We start from the raw sequence: 8,580 nt of genomic DNA on the forward strand, positions 1-8,580 counted from the left end.
ATGGATATAAAAAAAAAGTGACATGCTTAATCAATTTATAAAGCTAGACAAACCTTGAATACATCTTTGTGGCTTGATTAGTAGGTTCTATCAAATTATTCTCCAAAATCCTTTTACGTATAAATGTTGTTTCAGTACTATCCAATAAACCTTCCCCTTTGACAAAGTGAGGGAGCCTCTCAAGAGGCATAGCAGCACACCGATCATCTCCAATAAGTTTCTATTCAAGTTCACAACTTGAGAAATGACTTCCTTCATTTGGGATGTCTTGCACATCTAACTTGATAAGTGATTCCCACTTATTCTTTCTACCCATCCTGAAATTTTTTAATATTGTTAGTGACAACCTATCAACAAAAAAATAGAATGACATATCCCATGATTGAAATGTTTTTTTATTTTTATTGCAAGAGATATATGAAGATGTTATGATGGCATAAGTGATTCCCTAATGTATGACATAAATATTTTTGTAGATTCCATATGAGTATGGATACTATATGTGATGGTGCCCAAGAGATATAAATGTTCATAAAAGCATGTTAATATAGATCGTAGACAAAAGAATAATTTTCTTAGTATAAGTGTGGACTAAAAAGAGAGACGACATTGGCCCCACTAGGCAAAGCTAATACCTTTTTCAAGTATAAGTTAAAATAAATAACTAGTTATTGTATTTTTCACAAAATTTTGAACTTTTTAAAATTAATACATGACTTTTTTGAAGTACGCAAAAGTAAATGTAATTTGAAGATTTAAAAAAAATACCAAGATGATTCTAAATAAAACCAAAACTTTATGAAAACATAGGTATTCAATTCCATTTCTTACTTCAAGGAAGTACAAATTTATGAAAGTAGAATGGATGTAAAATTTATATATATCTTAAGTATCTTAGTAATTCTACATGGATGTAAATATACCAACATGTGTCAAAATGAAATAGTTAAAAAGCTTTTGGAATAAACTTTGTATATATTTTCATTTGTCATGTTTTATTATGCTCTAATTATTTTCATTTGGCAACCCCTTTTTTGTATAAACTTTTGTATCATTTTCACCTTTTTAATGTCTTTAGGTTTTTTTCTATTATCCTTGGGCCCAAAAGCACAATGATATCTATTTAAGGACATGTAGAAAACAATATATTAATCAACATGATAAATTGTGTGTGTGTGTGTGTGTGTGTGACATGCTTAATTATATGGAAAATGTTAAGCATACTTTGAAATCATTATGGTACTATGGTCAGTAGGGTTTTCAAATTTGGGCTCTCTATGAGCTTTACATAGAAATGTTGTCTCTATGCCTTCCTGCAATATACCTTCTCCTTTGATAAAGTGAGCAAGTCTCCCAAGAGGGATAGCAGCGCATAAGTCAAGCTCCTGGATATTTTCATTTCCGATAGGTGTCCATTCAAGATCATTCATTAAAAAAAGATTTCCTTTTTTTGGAATGTCTTGGACATATAATCAAATGAGTGATTCTCATTTCAATCCCCTACTCATTCTATACAATATTTGGCTAATTAGTTTAAAGATTTCAAGTATTTCTGTAACTAGAAATGTCCCTAATATAACTCATCAACAGTATGCAGATGATACCATCCTACCAGGTAAAAGTTCAATCTAAGAGGTTGTGGGATATAAAAATATCTTGCAAACCTATATGGATGCATCTGGACAAAAAGTGAACAAAGAAAAATCAGAGATTTTCTTTTTGAATACCAGTACAGAAATGGAAAATTCGATATGTAGGATCATGGGTTTTAAAAAGGGCCTGTTTCCTTGCAAATATCTAGGAATCTCTTTAGAGAAAGGCACAAAACACTGCAAATTTGGAAGGACATAATTGAAAAAATAGATAAACGGATTGAGAATTGGAAAAATAAATGGCTATCTAAGGCAAGTAAAATCACTAAGATAAGATCAGTTCTCTCAGCCATTCCAATATTTCCTATGGCCTATTTGCCCCTTTCTAATTGGATGTCTTCGTCATTTGAATCCACATTGAGGAACTTCTTATGGAAAGATAAAGAAGAAGATAAGAAGCTAGCACTTATAAAATGGGATAACATATGTAAATCCAAAGAATATGGGGGCTTAGGTATTAAAAAACCTCAATGGCAAAATGACACCTCGGGGGAAAAATTAATTCGGAGATTATACAAAGAATCTGATAAAAAATGGGCTAAAATCTTATTTAACAAATATCTCAACCCTTCAAACCCGGAATCCCTGTTTAGAATGGATAGTCTCCCTAAAGGATCGGAATGTTGGAACTTTATGACTAAATGTCGGAGTCTTATCAGCAAATTATGAGGAAAAGGTGTAGATATGTGTTCTAGCATCATATGGTGGTTAGTTGTTGGATAGTTTCTGTGGTAGGGATATTGTGTTGTAGGTTGTAGGTTACTGATCATTCTGAAGACAAAAGCATTGATATGGAACTGGAAGTAAAGAGGTGGACCTCTTTCATAAAATAACTATTTCCTGTAAAATGGTTGGTATAAATTGTAAAGAGTTCTACCTGTATTGATATTAATGATATTAAATAGCTAGTACGTAGGTCACTGGGGTATGCCTCTTTTATAAGATGTAATAATATAGGACTTTTGTCCCGGGCAAGAGTGGAGGTTTTCTTCTCCGTTCTTTCCTACCAGTGCCCGTTTGAATGGAGAAAGTTGTATTTACTTATGTTATTAATAAAAATATCATGGCCTTGGCCGTTTATCAATTAAAAAAAAAACTAAGATCAATTTCAAATTTATAAATAATAATCAGGCACATAGAACAACAATCAGGGATTTCAAGCAAACGTCTACAAGCAATGGGCAAGGGACAAAGCAACCTTGCGCATGAACAAAAATAGTGTCGTAGTATAAATCTAATCCCTAGAACCACTACTATGTATGTTCTCAAAATATTTTTCAATCATGCACATAGTCTTAAAAAAGAAAATTTGGCAGCACTAAGGTTCTTAGTAATGGTCAACTCTGCAGCTTTTGCAATCTAGAGTGGGCGAAATCCAATCCTGGTGTACCAGGGTTTTGACATATTCTGAGAATTTAATCAATCAGAGATACTGAGGAGATCCGACAACCCAACAAAAGACTACACTCGTGAGGATTTCCCCCACAAGGACATTTATATAGCGGTTGCTACTACCACGTCAAAAATGGCTATTACCGCTTGAGGTACCATCCACCTGGTTGACCCAATAAAGGGAATGTCCACTACGGTTTAACCCTCTCTAATCAAGAAAGGCTCACAAAATCTTACCACATGGGGACTTGGTTTGGATTCAAGGGTTCCAAGTTTTTGATGTGCCCAAAAGGGAACAGAGAATACTCCTCTAGCCTCTTCACCTTACCCAAACATAGCAAACACAATTTTTTGACACGCTAATTTGAAATCACCCCACTAACTTTTTGAAAAATCCAACAACAAACACCACTAGTCTCAAAAGAGAAAGTACTAATGGATGTTGAGGACAAACCCAAGCAGAATAGTGAGACAATGACAAATATCCTTCCCTACCTACAAGGGGATCCGTCATCAAGAGGAGCTTCGCATGTAAAGCAAGCGAATGAAGCTCGATCTCTCAAGATCTCCCAAATAGTGTTCATAGGGCCTAATTACTATGTGAAACATATATGCGTGAAATAAAATCTAGATCCAATTTTAAAGCACCAAATGAAGTGTGAATCTATGAAAGCATGTAAAAACACTCAAGCCAAACACATGAGATGTTCATTTTAGTTCCAAATCCAAATGTTATAGAGATCCAGCAAAATACCTAGTAATCCTTGCAACGCATTTTTCTCTGTTGTACCTTTCGTTTATGCTTGAACGCTCACTCGCAATGAACAAAGCAACAAGAAAAAAAAACAAACACAAGATATGTAATATATATACCAAAGCCAAGAGGCATTTCCAAATTAGAGAAAATTTAAACCTTATTATAGCACTAAAATTTAAACTTTATATGCACTAAATATTTAATTTGAATTAATCTAACTATTACATTAAATAGTATACAATAGATCTAAACTATAAATCATGTATAATTAAAATTTAATATTATTTATAAAATAAAAATAAAAATTATTTAAATGTATATTGTATGATTCAATGTATGATTTGCACTCATTTGATAACCTTGGTGCAACACTAGTTCTTGGATTACCAAAAAGGTCATCCTTTCCATGACAAAATTCACCATGAACATCCTGATGGCTAAATTCATTATATGTAATTATTGCAACATTAGGTCTACCATACATTACCCTAACATTAAAGTGGGTTTGACAACCCCTTTTTTGAGTAAACCTATGTATTCTTTCTTTAGTTTTTGGTGCATTTCTTCTATCTACTAGTCCAAAAGCACATTGATAACTGTTTATACATGTACAAAAATATATATATTAATCAATAAAATAAATGAATAAATTGACATTCTTAAAAAAATTATTAAATCTAGGCAAACCTTGAATACATCTTTGTGTCATGGTCATTAGGTTCTGTCAAATTATTCTCCATAAATTTTCTACGGCTAAATAAATATTGTTTCTGTACTATCCAATAAACCTTCTCCTTTCACAAAGTGAGGCAATCTCTCAAGAGGGATAGCAGCACACCGGTCTATCTGTTGGCTACTATCGTCTCCAATAGGTGTCCATTCAAGTTCAAAACTTGAGAAATGACTTCCTTCGTTCGGGAGATCTTGCACTTCTAACTTGAAAAGTGATTCCCATTTATTCTTTCTACCCATCCTGAATAATATTAATATTGTTAGTCAAATATTATTTAAATATGTACAATTTTTTTTATAGTGATACCATTATATCTATATCTTAATATCCTCAACAAAATATTTGGCTAGTATCAAAATCATATAAACACCATCATATCAAGAATAAAATAGAATGACATATTCCATGGTTGAAATGTTTGTTTGATGTTATTGCAAGAGGATCTATATGAGGATTTTATGGTGATATAAGTGATTCAATAATGTAGGACAAGGATGCATTTGAATGTGTTATGTGACTATGGATACTATTGTGGTGGTGTAGACCTAGGATCAAGTCCCTATTTGGCTTCGAGTGGGATGGTTGCAATCTAACATGACCAATGCATATATGAAACAAAAACAACCCTATAATTATTCAAGTGGGAGTGACTCCTAATATGGGCCCACTAGGTGAAGCTAATACCCTTTTCAAGTATACTAAAATACTTAATAAAATATTCAAGTAAAATACTTAATAAAAAAAGGCCAATCAACATCAAATACCTATGCAAATACTTCAACACATTAATTAACTATTTAAGTGCTTTGTTATGTGCTAGATTATCTAATTTTTAAAGGTTGACCTTCTATAGTAAAATTTTCTAGTGCAACACCTAAATTAATTTGGAACTAGATGTATGTATGGATGATAGGACCCACTTTAATTGTTCTAGATAAATAGAACACAAGTCTAATGAAGTTCCATAATAATAGAAGAACATAAATTAATATGATCATTTTATTATTATTATTTAGAATGGTTTGATTTTAGATATTGTGGATAACATAACAACACAATTTAGAATCAGTCAATATATACCTACAATAAAAATGAAAGGAAAATGGGGAGATAATTGTACTTGAAATTTGAAGTTAAGTATTATCTAAATTTCAAGAATTGATTGTGAAGTAGTCATCTTAAAATCATACTCATGATAGAAAAGTCTATGAAAGTAAAATAGATGTATAAATTATATACATCTTAAATATCTTTAAAATCCTATAGGAATGTAAGACATCATGTGACAAAATGGATAATTAAATCAAACTTTTGGAAGGTATATAAACAAAGATGAGTTTTATAATAGATAATTAAAAATTACATTAAATAAAAGTATCCAATGGATTTTTTGTTTATTATTTGGAACAATTTGATTAAGATATGTGGATAACATGACACAATTTAATTAGGTAGTTTTCAAAATTTAGTCAACTCAAGATTAGTGATCCTATAAATTTTAGAATATATTTTTTATTTGCCAATTCATATCGTACTCTAATTAACCTAAAAATTAATTTAGTTAAGTTATATATGAAAAATAAGACTTTCATAATAAGAAAAATTAAAGATTAAAACAAATAAAGGTATTTGATAGTTTTTGTTTATAATTTAGAATAGTTTTCTTTTAGATGTATGTTAGTGACATAATGACCTATTTTACATTTTGTTGTTCTAAAATTTTGTTAACTCAAACTTAAGAAAAATGGTGGGATAGTTATACTTGAAATTACAAGTTAGGTATTATTTAAATTCAAATTGATTGTGACATAACCATAATAATAGAAGAATATAAATTAAAATGATCAATTTATTATTATTATTTAGAATGATTTGGTTTTAGATATTATGGGTAACATAATAACACAATTTAGATTTAGTCATATGTGGGTAGCATAATGGAGGAAATTTTAATTTGTTTCAAAAGGTTATTTGTAAGATTGTATATTTTTACATTGATATAGAAATTGATTTCTAAAAGATAATTTTATAAAGATAGTAAAGTGTATGTGATATTAATATTTTTATCAACATAATATAAATAGAATTATATCCTCAATACAATAGAAATAGAATTACAAGTAGATCTAATAAGTTTTGTTCTATTTTTCTGATCTTGTGATCTAATAATGAGTGACATGTAATGTAAGCCTAGGACACATGATGTATATGGTAAGATTGCAAGTTATGGTATATCATTAAGCTTCAAAATTTATTGTGTCCTTAGATCTAATTTTTTAAAAATTTAATTTAATATAAAGGTAATTAAGAAATATTGTAATATATGTTTACATTAAATTGAAATAATAAATATTCATTAAATTATTTATTTCAAATTATTTTAAATACAATATTGAAATTTATATTAATACATTAATTTATAAGCAATTATAAATTTGATATATAGTATAATATAAATAAAAGTTGTAATTCAGAAATAATATTAATATATGTATACATTTAATTTAAATTATATGTCAAGAATTTTATAGAGGATAATCTTAAAATTAAATTAGTTGGTAATTAATTTATTTAATTTATAAAAAAATAGAATAAATAGGTTCTCAATTTTTATGTTGATATTCTTTATTTAAATATATATATATATATATATATATATATATATATATATATATATATATATATAATGGGTTTCTTTATGCACGGGTTCGAATCTCTGCATTAGGATTTTTAATTACAGTCTCCACAAATTTTCTATGGCTAAATATTGTTTCTGCAGTATAAATATTGTTTCTACGGCTAAAAAATTTGGAGGCTACTGAGAGGCATTATTTATATTGCAGAAACAATATTTAGCCGTAGAAAATTTGTGGGTTTTTTAATCTGCATTAGTCTATGGTTTATCTGCATTAGGTTGCTAAAAAAAATTTGGTTTACAACGACAGATAACCAAGATTGTGTGGTTTTCCATAAAACAATATGCATTTTACATTTGTAAAACCTACAATTATTTTATGTAACAATTCCATAATTTAAATGCACTAGCAGACAACTAGATGTGCATATGTGCAATCCTATTAATCCTCTAAAGAAAATATTTTGTACTAACCTGTGTGTGTGCTACTGAAATTTTGCTCACAAAAAATTGATAGTTTCTCTCTGACGAAGCTTGAAGATTGCAGTTGCAGATGTGCTTTTCCACACTCCAGATTGCCACCAAATTCATTACAGACAGCAACATCAGTTTCACCCGCCAAGAATAAATAGATTGTTTCTCCCGCCATAAAAAAAGATTGTTTCTCCCGCTATAAATAAAGATAGGTGAAGTGTTTAATGGAACATTAATTTGGAGAGCACATAAGGCAGGCACGAAAAATTTGATAACTTTGTCCAAAGATTTGACTTTCGCAGCACATAATGCACAGCAAATAAACTTCGGCGCTGACGTTGCAGTGATTTGACATTGATTGACTGCCATTGCCATGATTGACAAGGCTAACGGAAATGCACTGACGGCAACCAAACGGTCGGGTGTATTTTCGTCCCTGCGTAGCCAGTGCCAACAAGGACAACACACATGATGAGGGCACAAGAAACAACCACTCATCAACAAAACACCAAGCTGGGGTAATATGCAGAATCCCAAAATTTGGCTAAGCCTGAAATCCTGAAAATTGGCTAAGTCTGGATTTTTGAAGCCCTGAAATTTCCTAGAATCCATAACTTATCTCTGAGAGGTCTGAAACCTATCTCAAACTATTTGTCGCATATATTAAAATATATCTTAAGTATAAGGAATTGAATTCAACTTATACTTAAACGATATATTTTAAACCCCAAGAGACTAAAACAGAAACACAAAAACTCGATTTCAAGAGAAACTGACAGAATTCAAAATGCAACAGCATAGGGTCGAAGAACGCCCAAAAAGGTATCCAAAACCACTCTCAAAAAGATTGGATCATGAAGAAAAGTGCCCGCTGATGGCACGCGCAAGTTTTTCACAAAAACCGTGCGACACTTTTTACTATGGGAGGGCGATACTT

The 8,580-nt window shown here is 30.4% G+C and overlaps 1 long non-coding RNA gene across 1 annotated transcript; it reads right to left on the bottom strand.

Annotated features, from left to right (window-relative positions):
* Nucleotides 1-4,426: 4,426 nt before the first annotated feature.
* LOC149532642 (uncharacterized) lies at nt 4,427-7,810 on the bottom strand. Its single transcript, XR_016356946.1, has 2 exons — nt 7,674-7,810; nt 4,427-4,774 (listed from the first exon to the last, which is right to left on the bottom strand). It is a non-coding gene; the product is annotated as an uncharacterized LOC149532642 (long non-coding RNA).
* Between the last annotated feature and the right edge of the window lie 770 nt (nt 7,811-8,580).

This window comes from Cupressus sempervirens, chromosome 10 (genome assembly GCF_028749045.1).
Source record: "Cupressus sempervirens isolate cs-2001-9-10 chromosome 10, ASM2874904v1, whole genome shotgun sequence".
In the NCBI taxonomy this organism is placed as follows: domain Eukaryota; kingdom Viridiplantae; phylum Streptophyta; class Pinopsida; order Cupressales; family Cupressaceae; genus Cupressus; species Cupressus sempervirens.